This window comes from Saccostrea cucullata, unplaced genomic scaffold (genome assembly GCF_032062105.1).
Source record: "Saccostrea cucullata isolate Sc308-1 unplaced genomic scaffold, CSIRO_AGI_Scuc_v1 ctg14232, whole genome shotgun sequence".
NCBI classification, from domain to species: Eukaryota; Metazoa; Mollusca; class Bivalvia; order Ostreida; family Ostreidae; genus Saccostrea; species Saccostrea cuccullata.
In genome coordinates, this window is record NW_026925580.1 from 1 (window position 1) to 17,452 (window position 17,452).

Genomic DNA, 17,452 nt, shown 5'->3' on the forward strand with positions numbered 1-17,452 from the left:
AAAAAAAGACACAATGGTTCTACATGTACGATATGTATAGTGACACGTACGTATGACTCCGAGTCTTAGCGCAGATTTATCTAACGACTAAGGTAAGTTTGTTTTATTCATTTTTTTACGTATTGGGGGCTGCTGCCCCCACATCCCCGCTTAAAGAAGCGCAAACCCATTTAGATATCTTTTTTCTCGCTTCGAGAGTTTCTTACACAACAAAATGGCGTCGCCCATCATAGTTGATACGTTGCTAAGTTTTTACGCCGCGCACTTTCACGCGCGGATCTAGAATCAAAATGGCGGCCGTACCGGAAAAGTGCATTCTATCCGTGAAAGTAGAAACCTTATTGTGACTGTCAGTTGGTGTTTGTGTATGTTGAGATGGCTGTCAAGTCGATTCTTTCATCAACTTAATAACAAGTGTTTGTTTTTATGGCCTATAGATGCATGCAGTAACTTGAGTTCAGTGTCACATTACTGCGTCTAAAAAGCCCAAACTGATAAGACTGGCGATTGATCCTAAAGCTGATTTGACAGATGATTGCATCATCGCAATATTAAAGGTAAAAATAAATACTTGCAATAAAAAATCAAAGTAAACATCTATAATGACTCCTTCATGACAAAATATTTCTTGATACATTGTAATTGCTTTTTGTCCCTTTATAATTCTACATTATACATTGGCGTCGGAAGCAAATTGAAAGGGGGGGGGGGGGGGGGGCTAAGTGTAACAAAAATATCCCAAACACCAGTACCAAAAATTTTCTGCTAAACACCAACACTTTTACCAATTTTAACCTATACTAAGACATTTCTGTGGAAAGTGGGGGGGGGGGCTAAACTTACGAAGATATGTTCAATGTCTATACTAAGTATATATTTGGAAAAAAAGTAGTGGGGGGGCTAAGCCAACCCTAGCCCCCCCCCCCCCCCCCCCCCGGTTCCGACGCCTATGTTATATTGTTGCACGACTTCATAAATTAATAAGTCCAACTCAATACTACAATAATTTTATTCTATATTATAAAACAGTTTTAATCCAGTGCACTTTTAAAATATGGAAAGTATGAATAGAATTTGCTGGCTTTAAAAGCTATGAAACTGGTACATGTACTGTAAATGACTTCAGGGGGGAGGGGGGGGGGGTATTGAATTTTTGAATTTCAGTTAAAAATTAATAATAACAGTGACATCCAACTTTCAAGGTACAAGTGCATGTGTATATGTGTTGATTGTTGAAAGTACATCAGCTAGCTAATCCATTGGATATTTACATCTATTATGTACCGGTATTCATTACCTGACATTTATTATTTTTTTCCAACACTAGAGAACATAGTTTCTGGTAAAATGTAAGATATTAATTAAGACTAATCACTATTAAGAACCTACAAACATGTACTCTCTCTTTTTTATAGTTGTAGTTTTGTAGTTTAATTAAGTTTTAGTTATGCTTAGAAGATATCTACTGCGTGAATATTTGTTTTACAGGTTCAATATACAGACAGCGTCTCATAAGAATAAATCCCAAGATCCAAGACTTGCTTAAAAGCTTAATTAAGGTAACTACACACTGTTAAATAAACTTTGTTATATTCTTCCCAACAACATTTGGGATATCCTGGAATCACACTGTCTGTTTTTCTGCCTGTCTACTTCTCTGTAGTATTTTTTGTCCAAAAATAAAATATTTGTGTCAGAATCTTCTTAATTTTTGGCAATATGAATTAGTAATACTGTTTGAACATTCCAAATTTAATTGTCAAAATCCAAAAAAAAAATGCTTTTTATGACTTTATTATGAAGCATATCTTCCAACAGTGTAATTGTCTTGCAAATTACATCATAGGATTCCACTAAACACCTAGTATAGCATTTATAACATTAGTTTTATCTCTTATCATATCTCTGTTGGTGAATTGGGCATACATTTGTTTGCTGAACTTTAATATTACTTGTAGAATTGATTTTGTAATTTAAGAATTGTTTTATTTTTACTTTTGAAATTTTTGTAGAGACCATTCTGTGCCACAAAGAAATTGTTCAGGAAAGGGAGAAATGGTGGATTTGCATTTTGGGTACAGTTCAAAGAGAGTTCAAAATGGTCAAGCTCATGGAAGATCAGAGGGAGGACAACTGAAGAAAACTGAAAGATACAAAAGGAAAAAGAACAAGAAAATATATGAAATAATTATGAAATTGGGAGGATGTACACAATCTTGTCTGCATTTGACCTGTAAAGATTTTATTCCCATTCTTATTTGTATGCTGTAATATCAAATAACTTGATTTTTCATAAATTTACAATAGAGAATACATGACAAATGTTATATGTGATATTTCTATTTTTCTTTGGACACTTTCATGTCAAATCATATAAATTATAAAAAAAGTACATGGACTAATTATGTTATTCATTTGTACATGTATGCATGTTTAACTATTTAATCATTTTGTGGAAATCTTATAATTGTACTCAACTTAGAATATGTAAAATATATGTATCGACAAATGCTACTGACTTGTTTGTATACTTTCCTGTTTAGAAAGTACACTGAAAAGTTGTGTAAGCATTTTAAGATATTAATTTTCAAATATTTAACCCATGAAGATAGATCATTGGAATGTAATGGATTTTCATCTAAAGCAGAAATATCTGATTTTTAAATGTGTACAAGAATGTGTTTTTCCTTGTGATAAATATTGAAAGAGAACACATGTAACTATTTCATATGATTTACATATGCTGCCCTTTTCATATGATTCACATATGTGGACAGACATGAAAAAAGTATAAAAATGATAATAAGTACAACAGTAATAATATACACGTATAATTCACATATAAAGTATAACATATATAAAACACATGTTTAACACATGTTTCATATGTATAAATATACAATGTGTTTATTTTTACACATGTTAAACACATGTGAAACATATGTTTAACATGTGTAAAAATAAACACCCTATACATGTGTGCTCCTTTTATGTGTTTTACATGTGTAAAAAATATATGTTAAACACATGTTTAACATATGTTCAACACATGTGGACATTTTTCCTGTGTATTCTTTAAATGAAATTTATCAGAAATGCAAAGAAAATCAGCGAAATATTTATATTTTTTAAATTAAAAATTTAGATGTAACTTTAAAATTTCAGTTCTTTGAAATATGGAAGAAGATGTGAATCTGGATCTTCCGAAATAACCCGAACAAATTTTGACAAAAACATGTATTTACAAGTAATTAGATTTATTTATCTTTATACAAGCTGAATATCTTTTATTTGCTGACATATATTAGGGGTTTCCGAAATGTATATAAGTATATTAGAATATTAGGAGAATTTTTCATAGGGATTTCCGAACATTATTTACATAATTAAATGACAACTTTCCAAAACCATGTAAAATGATATGTAGTATTTACTTTGAATTCCGCCAAATAAAATATAAAATTATAAAAGTTTTGTGATTGTTGACTTTTATAGACATACATGTACGTTTGTCTGCAGATAAACTTACGTTGCTATGATTAAATGCAAATTCTATTTTTTTTCTTCGAGAACTTTTGAACTGTTAGCATTAACATTGAGAAAACATGTGCATGTTCTTTTGATAAGTCATACAAAACATGATAAAAAAAAAGATTTAAAAAAAATTTTAAAGGAATCCCCCCAAAGAAAATGAATAAAAAATGCAAATTTGTAATTTTGTGCAAAAATAAATAACATGGAACGCTCAATGCCCCTTGTGAGGAACCCATTCTTTCGAACAAAACGTATTTTAATTTTCCCTGACAGAAAACGCATTTACTTGCATGGCACATGGTTTTTTGAAGCTTTGCAGAGAAAGAAAGGCAGTCTCAATTTTAGAATGAAGCCTTACTTCTGTTGATAGTTTTTGCAGTGTGTGTTAAGACTGTCCAAGTCTTGACAGCAACAAAAAATAAAAAAAAGGGGGGATCTTTAATTGCAATGCTAACTTATCTTTTTTTTCATTTGCCTATAGAAGATAGTACGCTTTGTACGAAGACTATGTAGTTTTGTGCTAAATTTTAAAAAGTGACTTAAGGGTACTGTGTAGATAAAAATTGGGGAGTGTACTTGCGCACTACATAAGAAGGTTAATCTGATGGGTAAAAAAGTCGCCAGAGATCTTCAAAAGGAAACTTGGGCTTTGTTACGCGTGTTAATACAGTAACAAAATGAAAAGGTTTTTTTTATTAAAATCAGATTTATACATCCTGGTCTCCATCCATATTGGAGGATTTCCTAGATTTATTTTAAGACGTTTTATTAATTCCCCCAAATAATAATGTCAAATGGGATAATAATAGCATGATGACGTACATATTGAAATGCGTTTCATTGATCTGATAATCGTGTAATTATGAAGTGATGGTGAGAAAAAAAGGGGAAATATTAATTCTATAAATTCGTAGATGAGGATATGCAATTATTCTTCCTTGTTAAGAAAAATCGTTAAAACGTAATCAAGAATTTTAATTTATAAAAATTAGAAAAATCGTTTTTGTAGAATTATAACTAGTTATAATGAAAATAAAATTAAATGATTGACTTAAAAAAAATAATAATAAGATGACGTACGTTTTCGAGCATTCTTGAGCTGTTGCATGGGAATGGACATTTTTATACTTTTTAATTTATTTATCTATGAGAATTAAAAAAAAAAAAAATCTGCATAAAACAAGACTTAGTGAGAAGTTTTTATCTTTTTTTTTTTTTTTTTTTTACTAAATTTACTAATTACAAATTGCTTTTTATAGAGTTGCATATTACTTTCTAGCATCTTTATATTTTATGAAAAAAAATTTCAAGTTATTTAAATACAATCGGTATCCCATACTTAAATTTCAAAAACTCCACCCCTCCCCCCCCCCCCCCCCCCCCCAAAAAAAGAAAAGAACTGAACTCAAAATAGTTTGAAAAATGAAACCTAATTCATTTCCAAGATTCTGCAATAGTGATGAGAACTTTCTTGCATCGGATAGAATTTATTCTTTCGGCAAAAATGAAGCCATTTAGAGCATTTTTTTTTAGCTAAGTGAATTTTAACAAGTTTCTTTTCTCTTTTGTAATTCATTATCTATTTTTCCGTATTTACTTTTTTTTTATAAGAATAAATCTTGAAGTTGTGACTTTTAATTGAATATATTACCGCATATTTGAGTTCATCTCACAATATGCGTCGTTATCAAAGCTCTATCCTTTTATTATATGTCATCATTCACCTCCTTTTTGTGGAAAAACTAATAAATGTGATAAGCCGGAATTTATTTATCCATCCATACAGTGTCGGTACTAAGTCACTATGTTTACTTGTTATCTCCCCTTTTCTATGTATCAATGAAGTGAAAGGTGGCTGATGAAAGTATCCGATTTATTTTTTGTATTATGAAATATTTTATCATAATTTCCAGTTTTTAAAGTTAAGGTTAGTCGAAAGAAGTAACATGGATGATCTTGTTAGCATTGATATTGCTCAATGGCAAATATTTTATTGGATTGAAACAGATCGATTTGCCACCCGTCCATACTTTAAACACCGGCACATGGTACAAGAGATTACAATGTAGTAATAACCAACTTCATCAGCAGATTTTGAATGAAGAAAAGCGTACTTAGTGAAATCATATTTAAACAATATGAGCTAATGTTAAAATAGGTATGAACTTCAACTTTATTCGGTCCACGTTATTCAAGGTCATTGGTCAATAAACATTCGTACACATGGTGGCCTATATTTGGGTACTTAGGTCCCTTGCCATATCTTTAGGGGATTTAGAAATGGGAATATCCATAATTATAATTCTTACAGTATGAGTATGCTTTTGTAGCTTTGGGTTTTTGCATTTATCAGTTTATTAAATATATTGAGTGATATTAAAAAAAAAATAAATAAATAAAAATAAAATTGAAATAAAATAAATGTTCAAGGACAGGGTTACCCTAGCTGTGCCATACCAGTCTACCTTTGTCTTAAAACAGTGAATAAATAGGAAAAAATACAGATTGAGAAGTAATAAAGGTTTGATAAATCTTTAGTAATGTTATTTAGCTAGATTCACAAAGGGACAGAACTCTAATTAAAGTTTCAAGCCTTATCAAGGCCATTCAACTTTAACAAGGGTCCAAAGAGAGGCATGAAAGATATGCAATTGCGACAAAGGCAGTTATCAATTGTGAAATAAAATTGTTTAAAGTAAAAATACAGAACAAGTTTTGGTGCTTTTGAATGTAACATTACAATAATGCTTTTATGATATGAATGAAACATCAAGTAAGATGTGTATTTGTTTATATACATATTTACAGTTGTACACATGCTATATGACAAAACTCAAGGTAAATAAATATGAATGATGACTAAAAACATTTTGAGGCAAAAAATTCAGTTGGATGGAAGCATTACAATGAACAATTCAGGCTGTAAAATCTGGGGGGTATACCCGGCATAGGTAACATGCACCGGAGTTGAATTGTACATTGTCTGTCAAATCCACATAATATATATATATTAGGACCAGCAGCATCTTCACCCATTCGGATATCACTTCTCATAAGGTGCTTGACACGGAGGACAACTTCAGACTCAACAAGAACAATAACAATGTGTGTATAGTAATTTAGGATCTCAATGGATCATTAGTACATGTAACAGTTGATATAGATAGGATTCCCCGAATTCTATTTTAATTAACTACATGTAGATATCTAGCAAGGCTAGCTACTATTTTGCTGGTTGATATATATCAAAGGGTTCAGATTAGGTAAGATGGGGTCAAAGACATGTTTCGCATACATATTCTGTGTTGTCATTTTGATTTAGTTAAAATTATACATAAAGGAATTAAAAGAAAGTCAGGCTGTTCGTTCATTTGGAAGCCGTCTCCAGTGTACATGAGCATAATTATGAATTTCTCTAACAGTGCCTCTATCTTAATTCATAAGGTTTGATGATAACACAATATAAACACATAAATTTAAAGGGGCTGGGTGGTTGTGGCCATTTTTAGACTATTTTGATCTCCTTTAAAAGAAGAGCTTAGTATAAAGATACATGTATAACAAAATGATCAAATTTTAAAACTAAAATTTATGAAATTTTTCTTTGCCAAATGATAGTTGACAGCTTAAAATATCATATCCCAAAATTTAAATTATATTTTGTGGTTAATAATTCTTGACCTCCTAGCCTCCTTAATGTCTTCTCACCCCTTAACTGCATAAAGGCCTTGTATCTTGTGTAGTTGTGTTTAACAAATGAAAAGTTTTGTACCATCTTAACTTAACATGAAAAATTAGGTGAACTTTATTTTTACTAAATTAATATTTATTATATAGATTATTTCACAAATGTTTATTATTTACACAGAGATTAATTCAGCATGGGCTTCTATTTCCTGACAATGTTCTAAAAATATGGGTCTAGTCGCTTGTTTAATATTTATACAAGAAGAGAACTTTGGGTATTTAAATATTATTCTACAAATAAAAGACCATAAAAAGAAATTAAATAAAAATAATTTATAGGCTAATTGAAGCACTGTAAAATAAATAAATAAATAAATTAAAAAAAAAATGTCAAGAGTATTAGGAAATTAATATAATTAAGATTTATTCCTTTGACTTATCTTTCTCCTTGGGGAAAGTGAACCTTAAAATAGGAAATGCAACTTAAATTCCCTGAACTTTTACCAATTTTACTCAAGTTATTCAATTTGGCAAAGGGAATGAGGGACAATTTACTGAGTTCTTCAGGTGCTACAGTCAATGCAGGCTCATTTGAATACAGCTCACAGTGCTGGTACTTTCTATGTATTTTCCTCATGGCATATGCTGTATGAATGGTCATGCAATAATAATAAATAAATCAATAAATAAATAAAATAGAAAGGGTTATAATGAGACTTATAAGGTTTAAATTGAGGCTTTTTGTCAGTGTTAGTTTCTGTTGTGTCTCTAGGTTGTTATATAAAAAGATTTGCTGTTTCACACAACTACTTTAGTTAAAATTCTATATTCACAGTTGTTAAACTCACAAAGGGTAAATTGTTTAGGTATCTAGTTTTCTTTATCACTAAAACATTAAAGGCAAGATTACCTAACTACAACATTTTCTTTTTAATAGTATGCGCTTACTTTTGGAAATTAAAACACATATGCATATCTCAGGGGCATTCTCCCATTGAAAATATCAGTTCAACCCAGTTGCCATTTTCATGTAATATGATAGGTGTATATCCCTCATCTGAGCAGTTACATGTAGCATAATTTTGTTACTTTACACATTTATCTCATATGGGATTAATATGCATTAATCGGTGCATATATATGTACATGCAGTTTACATCCATGCATTAGCTAGTGGATACAAATACAGGTTAGCTAGGGGATACAAATACAAATCCACATGTGTGTAGTTAAAGATTCATAGTACTAAGATTTGATAAACTTCTCCAGCATTTAAAGTATTAGATAAAGGGTAGGTTTTCACTGACTAAGCATATTAATTTTTGTGCTATCTATCATATATCCATTTTCTACAGCCTTAAAAAGATTTTAAGTCTATATTTTTAATAACCTATTCCGTAGCATATTTTTGCAGGGGGTGGGGGGAGCGTAAGGTGTGATAAGATAATGCATTTTTGATCAGCTGGGAAGGGGTTTAGAATGAAGAATTTAGTCATATGTGCCTTCACTGTCTGCTGCAGTCCAAGTACATTTACAAATGAGCAGTAAATACAATATATTGTGTGTCTTGGTTTCAAAGGTACTTATTATATACAAGATTTAATCAATTTTAAATGGTCCTTGGGAGAGCTTGTTTTCAAAAATAAGTGGTACATGTATAACACCATTCCCTCAGAACTGGTAAGATACATTACCAAATATCACAAAACATGTTCTGCAGTTTACAAATTGGGAATGTGAACACTTTTAAAATTGTCAAGAATACAGGAACAGCATAATCATGCTGAAAGGGAAAGGGGGGGGGGTTGGTTAAAGAGTACAGGTACTCATTCATCTTGTTTGTAATCTCTGCATTAAAGTATTTTACAATTTCTTTTTTTTTATATTACCTAAAAAAATAAATAAATAAATAAGAAATAAAATTTAAATTAATAAACAAATAAATACAAGGGGGGGGGGTAAATCTAAATAAAACGCATTTTCTACATAATTTTCTTACATTAGTCCAGGTAGTAGTTCTTTCTTGCGAACTGGATATTAATAATAGAAACAGAGACCCAAAGCAATATACTAGTAACTTGGAAAGATGAAAATTCAGGAAGGGGAGGGGGGGCGTTAGGCTCGATTATTTTGAAGGGAGACCAGAATTATTTTAATCCTGGATAGTTCTACATTGGGTTGGAAATGAGAGAGAGTGATGTTCACGATGGATGGGTTGCTGAGGGTTTTGAGTAGGCTAGGAGTCCATGGTGGGTGGTTAAATTGAAGTTGCCTACCCCCAACCAGGTGGCGGTGGGCACCTACGGTGCCCAGGTGGCGAAATCGTCACCTTCAATTTAACCATTGAACTGTTGATTTTGTTGACTTTTTGTGGTTGATGTTGATATATGTGATGGTTGATGTTGATATATGTGTCAGATGTTGACTTTGAAAATTATGTCTTATACAATGTAAAGCTAAAGCAAAATAATATAATTAAAAGATAATTTGTGTTGAAATGTGTCCGTAACACGAATGAGGTCAACCCAGCGTGCTACTTTTCCCGTCAGGGAGGGCACAACTTATGTTGATATTGGGGGTATGCCATTTTGCCGGCTGCCCCATGTTGTGTAGAGCACTGTGGACAATACCTGCCAACTCGAAATAAAACATTTAACTTAAATACTTAGTATTTGTTTATTATATATAGGTCTTTGATAATGGTGCATGGTATTTTTCAAACACCAGTAAAATCTAATTAATCAAATTGGTTGCATGTTTCCTGTAACACCTTGTATACTAGTAAGCCAGTTAAACATCCATTATCCAACGTTTCTAACTATCATTGATGCCCTAGCATACCCAACAAACTAGACAGCGATTCCTCAAACTGAACTATACTGAAGTCAGTATTCATGCACTCAACATGCTCAATATGAAGAAAATATTTCTAAATTGGAAATGTTAACAATACGGCTGGGTTTTTTTTAAAATTCTAATACACTTGAATTCAGGAAACATTAAAATTCAATATGAATATATACAAAAATCTATTAATGAAATCAATACTATATTTTGGATCTTTTAATAGCAGAGGTTGGCAGTTTTTACGTCATTCGGCTATTTTTGGTTAGATTGTACTTGATTGAGTTGGTGTGAGACCAATACACATTGAATATTTACTTAAAAACTTAAATAACGTGTCAATTTATTTTAAAAGTTTTAGTTTTGGGTTGAAAAATATTATTTGCACAATACTAGTAGGTTATGTCCTCATCAGCTGTTAATCAAAAATCAACAATTTCTCCAAAATTTCTACGGCACATTATGCATTTTTAAATGCACCAGTAATTAAATATTCCGGTGGTTTATAGTTTTGCCCTGTTACTCTGTTTATCATTTTGTCTGTACGCAAGACATTAACCCAACCCATAACTTTTGAATGATTGAGGTCATATATGTTCCTTTCAAATTTTCATTTATATCTTTTGAGAAAGCCTTTCTTTTTCTACTAACATATTTGAACTCTTGACTTTGACCTTTAACCTTGGTAATACATTTTAAATGGTTGGAGTGAGGGACTTGTTACTTTACCTGTGCATTTTTTTTCTCAAACAAATCCTTCGAATTCGTTTGGGTGTTAAAAATTTTTTATAGAGTTTGGTCGGCTTAAAAAACTGTAATCTTTGCCATGATTTTTAAATGGTTGAACCAAAGCTTTCAAATACTAGTAAGCATAGTTCCATGAGCATCAATTATTTTGAACCTTCATCTTGCAATCTGACTCATTTTAAAAAAGTTTTACCTTGGGTGTAACTTTTGAAAGTTAGCGCTGGGCCACAGATGTATTATTTGTGACAAGACCCTTCCTTTTGTACAAATGTTTGATACCTTGACTTGATCTTAGAGTTTGCTTGCATTGAGAAACGTAAATATTTGCCCTAGGCGAATACTGTTCGTTATCTCCATAATTATATTTCATTCACTCTTGTAAGCCCTTGTAAAGGTGTTACATTAAGCTTAAATAGTCAATAGAAAATACAGAGAGAAAATATTGAATGAACAGAAGCAGCGCATTTAGCTGAGAGTTAGCGAAAACCCCATATAGAAATTAGAGTAATCTGAATTCTTTACCTTTTAGAGGTATTGCAGTACTAGTGAGCTCACTAAATGACGCGCCCACCTCCCATATGATTATAATGACAAAATCCATGATTTGCTCTGAGAGACCCGAAATAAATATCAGATCAAAAAGTAGAATAAAAGGTGCACAGTGGTATTATGTAATAAAGAATCAGTGAAAATATCATCAAATTTTATTCATTGGTATAGGAGTTGTTGTGGATACGTATGGAAAGCCGTACACATTATTTTTTTTTATTTCGCCTCAAAATTACATTAATGATACATGTTTTTAACAAATAGATTATAATTGTTAAATATCATTTTTTCTAATTTAGAGGCGAAATAAAAATAATGTGTATCGACTATCGACTAATGACAAGAATATAATTTGGAGGCGAAAAATTATAATGTGTCCACATTGACTAAGATTATAATTGTGAAGTGTGAATGATTATAATTGTAAGACAAACTGAAAATAATGTGAACACATTTAACGGAAAAGATTATAACTGTTGCAGGAAAATAATAATGTTGTAAAAACGCATGATTTTTATTTTTGAATGAGATATTTATTTTTGGTATATTATTATATAGTAAATAATAATAATAATAATAATATGGGGGTATCCAACGGCTTTACATAGATAAGAGATTTATACTCTTCAATATTATAGAAAAAATTGCAATGTCAATCCTGTGAAAAAAAATTGCTGATAATTATGTAAAAAAAATTACAGATTAAATTATAAAACTTGGAGCGTCGCATACAATTTGAGAACATAATTATTCTGATGTATTTGTATTTACACGTGTAGAAAAACATGTCTTTAAGGAAAACAATGTTTTTTAAAAAAATACTTTGTCCTGTTTGTATACTGTGTGTGTTTTAAAGGTGAGTTTTATATTTCATCTTCTCCGGTCTCTTATCCTGAACGAAAAAGAAATCAAAACAAAGAAAACAAAAACAAAATTAAAAAAAAAAAAAAAAAAAAAAAAAGAAACTAAAAGCGAACATGGAAGTACCTATTAAGAGTTAATCGAACAATTTCTATTTGTTTTCTAGAAAACAGATATAATTTGAATCCCCTTTGTAAGGAAATTGGATTATATAATTTCGTTTTGCATAGTTATATATACGTGTAACCCTTTGTATATCGATATTGTAAATCATTTAAAATCGTGACGTCCTTAACAAACAAACCCCAGTTAAGTTTCAGGGGGCAGGATCTCCTAGATTTCCGAAAAGATTAAAACATTCAAGGGCGTGTGGGAAGCAATCTTATTTCCTCTAGATTACAGAAAATGTGAATTACTGTATTTTTAATTTTATTTTTTCTCTCTGTCTGCCTTTTTTGTGATTTAATTTGGACCGATCACTGTTCTTTATTTTCGCCTTATACATTTAAGAAATTTTTATATGACTGAAAAATTTCGGAATATATCAGCAAAAATACCAAACAAATAAAACAAGTGCATGCAAAGCCATCAATAAAATATCCAAAAGAAATCCAAATTATAAAAAAAACCAAATATATCAGAAATACTTATGCACCAAAAAAAGTTTCATTTCCAAATCGGTGCAAGACTATATCTTGATGATGATTATTTAATATATGAACATCTGCATGTTCTAAGAAAATCTGATAAGCTTGGGTGCTACATGTAATTTAGAGTTTGCAAAAAGTGAAGCCAAAAAAACTCTACCATTAGGAAAAGATATTAGTATTTTGTAATAAAAAATTAACAAAAGCAATTAGTTAAAGTGAATATGTGGTCTTCATTAAGACATAGAAACTAAACATAAGTATTTTCAATTCAAGGGAGTCAATTAGTGAACATACTCGATCTTATTATATTCATCGATTTATGTGTATTATGAAATTTTGTCTTTTTCTTAAGAAAATAACTAAAAAAGCCCCTTTTAAAACGAAAAAATGCTAATGACTCAGATGAGTAAAATACTAAAAGTCTTGTACATGTAAGACAAATTATACGTGTTTCAATATTTAGAGCAATTTAGGTACGGTGCAGGAGAGAGAGAGAGAGAGAGAGAGAGAGAGAGAGAGAGAGAGAGAGAGAGAGAGAGAGAGGGAGAGAGAGATGAACAGGAAGGCGAAATCGTCAAATACTATACAATCACCCCCTTTAACCTTGACTTGAAGTATATTTTAACTGACACGACGTGTTTCTCCTACATAAACGTGAGCATTAACCATACTTTCGGGAAATGCATGAGCACATATTTCCTACTGTGCGTGCAAGTTCTCTTCTTTTATCCTATTTCCGATACTTACGAGCGATGTCAATGATAAAGAATTGTATCTATCATCGACTGTGGTTACCAGTCATGTGAAGTACCCTCATTGTCTGCTTTGTGCTTATCTCGTAGGAAAATCAAATAAAATCAAAGTATGTAAAACATCTGTTTTTTAAACTGTTAATTTTTCAAAACGCATTCAAATGTTGAAATTGATTTGATAAAGTATTGTAGTTAAGTAGGATTGCATAATATATTATGTTGATAAACAGTTACTGTATATTTCGTTTTAAAAAAAAATATCTAAAATTTTACTAATTTGCAAATAATTAGCAATTGTGCATACGAGAAAATTAAGGAATGCTCTCCTAAAAGGGTAATTATTTACATCAAATCTCCGTGAGTGCCTAGCTATTTTATATGCTACATGTATGCATGTGTGAACACTTCAACTCATGCTTAACCTATTTTTGAGAAGATGTTTTCTATGTTACATTAACACAGAATCATTCCAATTATAATTAATTCTATTGTTTATTATTGCTCTCAAAATTACGAATACACGCACATAATTTTTTCTTTAAAAAATCAAAATAAAACATCATTACAAAGGACTTAAGATCAAGTAAGTTATAATCACCTATAGTACGGTTTAATTGGCAATCTCTCTCTTTTTGTATTCAAAAAAATCAAATCAAAAAAATTCAAAAAATATGTTCAAGGTTGTATTTGAAAAGTAGGTCAAACTCCTAGGTCAAGGTCAAAAGGTCAAATTTGGTGGTACCCAAGGAAAGGCCTTGTCACAAGGAATACACAGACAGACAAACAGACAGATTGACAGACACGACAAAAACTATATACCCCCGAAACTTCGTTTACGGGAGCATAAAATGTGAGTCTAAGGATAGAAATAAAAGAATTTATCGAAGCTGAATTTAAAAACCTGAAAAGAACAAAGTCATACTTATTTGCTTGTGAGAATATAAGATTATAACACAGTGAGAGTCATATTCTGATCATTAGTGTACGGACTTCTAGACGGACAAACGTTATATCTAAATCTACATTGAAAAGTGGTTGTCTATATTCATTGGAAAGTGAACAAAAATTCTTCGTAGAAATGCATTGAAAAATTACTTGCAGCTAGGCGGCAGAACACTGCTATCGTTCGCAGTTCTTCAGCATTCTAAAAACGTTGACCGCGTGGTGCAGTGGTAAGAACGTCTGTTTAGAAACTCGGTGTAAGGCGTTTATCCTTACTTCTCGGAATCGGGCCCCACCATAGAGACCAGTCTTTCGGATGAGATCTTATAAACCGAAGCCCCGTGGCGCAGTAGGTGCTGGTACGAAAACAAGATCACTCACTGCATTACTATTTATTATATACCTAATGTGTATCACCCAATTTTACTGTTGAATTAACGCTATCACGTGACGTCGTGATCCGATTTTCCGGATCACCAACATGTTGTTTTCTGAATCCATATCACCACTCTCTGAAACTGATGACGTAGTTCGCAGAAATATGACGTTATTTTTCTTGCGCGTTAAAAAGTCCCTTGTAATTATGCCTTTTTTAATGGATTAATATTATACAATTGATCTCTAAAGTTTATTCTAATATATTTAGCCAGTTATAAGGGGGGTATATAATAAATTTATCATTATAACAGTAACTTGATCCGAAGAGCAGTATCACGTCTCGTTGACAGGCGCGGATCATCATATCAAATTTGACACTTCGCGTTTCGTTTGATCTGATGATCCGCGCTTGTAAACGAGAGGTGTTACGACCCTTCGGATCAAGTTACTGTTATAATAATATATATTTATTTTCTCTGTGATACCCCTTCGATAATTAGGTCCCTCACTGCATTTCTATTTGTTTTCTCTGTCATAACTCTTAGAGAGTTAGGTGAATTGATTTCTTGATAATTTTACCGGAATGTAAATTTTGCCAAACGAAAGGTTAGTGCAAAGACGGCCTAATAAAGCATGTAAATCTGTGTCTGGCGTCAGTGGGCGGGGACTATTGAAATTGACATAGGAGGCCTTGTATAATTTAAATCTATTTGAGGACATTTTAAAACTAAATTTATACTTTTATTTCACAATGAAATGAAAATCTAAGAAAGCACCGTCTTTGTTTATTTGGAATACAAGGGACTATAAATAAGCCAATTAGGTATAAATTTTCCAACTTTTCCAACTACATGTATCGTTGATGTCATAGCATACCCAACAACCTAGACGGTGATTCCTTAAACATTGGGCCTTATAACCACATATTGACCTTTATTTATGTCCGTATACATGCACTCAATATGAAGAAAATATTTTTAAAATTCGAAATGTTAGCAATACGAGCTGGGTTTTTTAATGCTTATAATACACTTGAAATCAGGAAACATTAAAATTCAATATCAATATATACAAAGTTCTATTAATGTCATCAATACTTTACTTTGGATTTTTTAATAGCAGAAGTTTGCAGTTTTTACGTCATTGAGCTATTGTAGGTTCAATTGTATCTTGATTGAGTTGGTGTGAGACAAATACACATTAAAACTTTATATCGTGTCAATTTATTAATTTTGAGTTTTAGGTTAAAACAGTATTATTTGCATAATACTAGCACATGTAGGTTATGTCCTCATTAACTGTTAATTAAAAATAAAAAAAAAAAATTCTACGAAATATGGTTTCAAACTTCCTACTTTAAATCATGCATTTTTAAATGTACCAGTATTTGAATGTTCGGTTGTTTATAGTTTTGTTATTTTGTCTTTAAGCAAAACATTAACCCAACTCATAACTTTTGAATGATAAAGGCCATACCTGTACCTGTAGCTTTTATATTTTCATGTCTTATGCCAACATATTTGAACTCTTGACCTTGGACATGAATTTTGAATCACTTTCGCAGACATTTTGTCAAACTTTAACCTTATTATTAATAAATTTAAATGGTTGGAGCAAGGGACTTCTCAATTCACTTGCGTATTTTTTAAAACAAGTCCTTCGAATTGCTTTGGGTATTAAAGTTTTTTTTAGCTCACCTGAGCCGAAGGCTCAAGTGAGCTTTTGTGATCACATTTTGTCCGTCGTCCGTCCGTCCGTCCGTCTGTCCGTCTGTCTGTCCGTCTGTAAACTTTTCACATTTTCGACTTCTTCTCAAGAACCACTGGGACAATTTTGACCAAACTTGATACAAAGCATCCTAGGGTAAAGGGAAATTTAAATTGTTAAAATGAAGGGCCAAGTCCCCTCACAAGGGCAGATAATCAAGAAAAGACAAAAATAGGGTGGGGTCATTAAAAAATCTTCTTCTTTAGAACCACTGGGCCAGAAAAGCTTAAACTTATGTGGTAGCATCCTGGTATAATGTAGATTCTAAATTGTTCAAATAATGACCCCCGGGGAAGGGCGGGGCCACAATGGGGAATCAAAGTTTTACATAGAAATATATAGGAAAAATCTTCTTCTCAAGAACCACTGGGCCAGAAAAGCTGAAACTTATATGGAAGCATACTGGGGTAGTGTAGATTCTAAATTGTTCAAATCATGACCCCCGGGGGTTGGGCGGGGCCACAATGGGGAATCAAAGTTTTACATAGAAATATATAGGAAAAATCTTTAAAAATCTTCTTCTCAAGAACCACTTGGCCAGAAAGCTGAAACTTATGTGGAAGCATCCAGGGGTAGTGTAAAATTCTTAATTGTTCAAATCATGACCCCGGGGGTTGGGCGGGGCCACAATGGGGAATCAAAGTTTTACATAGAAATATATCGGAAAAATCTTTAAAAATCTTCTTCTCAAGAACCACTGGGCCAGAAAAGCTGAAACTTATGTGGAAGCATCCTGGGGTA

The 17,452-nt window shown here is 31.7% G+C and overlaps 1 long non-coding RNA gene across 1 annotated transcript; it reads left to right on the forward strand.

The window, feature by feature from the left end:
- The first annotated feature begins 494 nt into the window (after window positions 1–494).
- On the forward strand, window positions 495–2,500 carry LOC134269283 (uncharacterized). Its single transcript, XR_009992545.1, has 3 exons — window positions 495–557; window positions 1,489–1,559; window positions 2,013–2,500. It is a non-coding gene; the product is annotated as an uncharacterized LOC134269283 (long non-coding RNA).
- The last annotated feature ends 14,952 nt before the right edge of the window (window positions 2,501–17,452 follow it).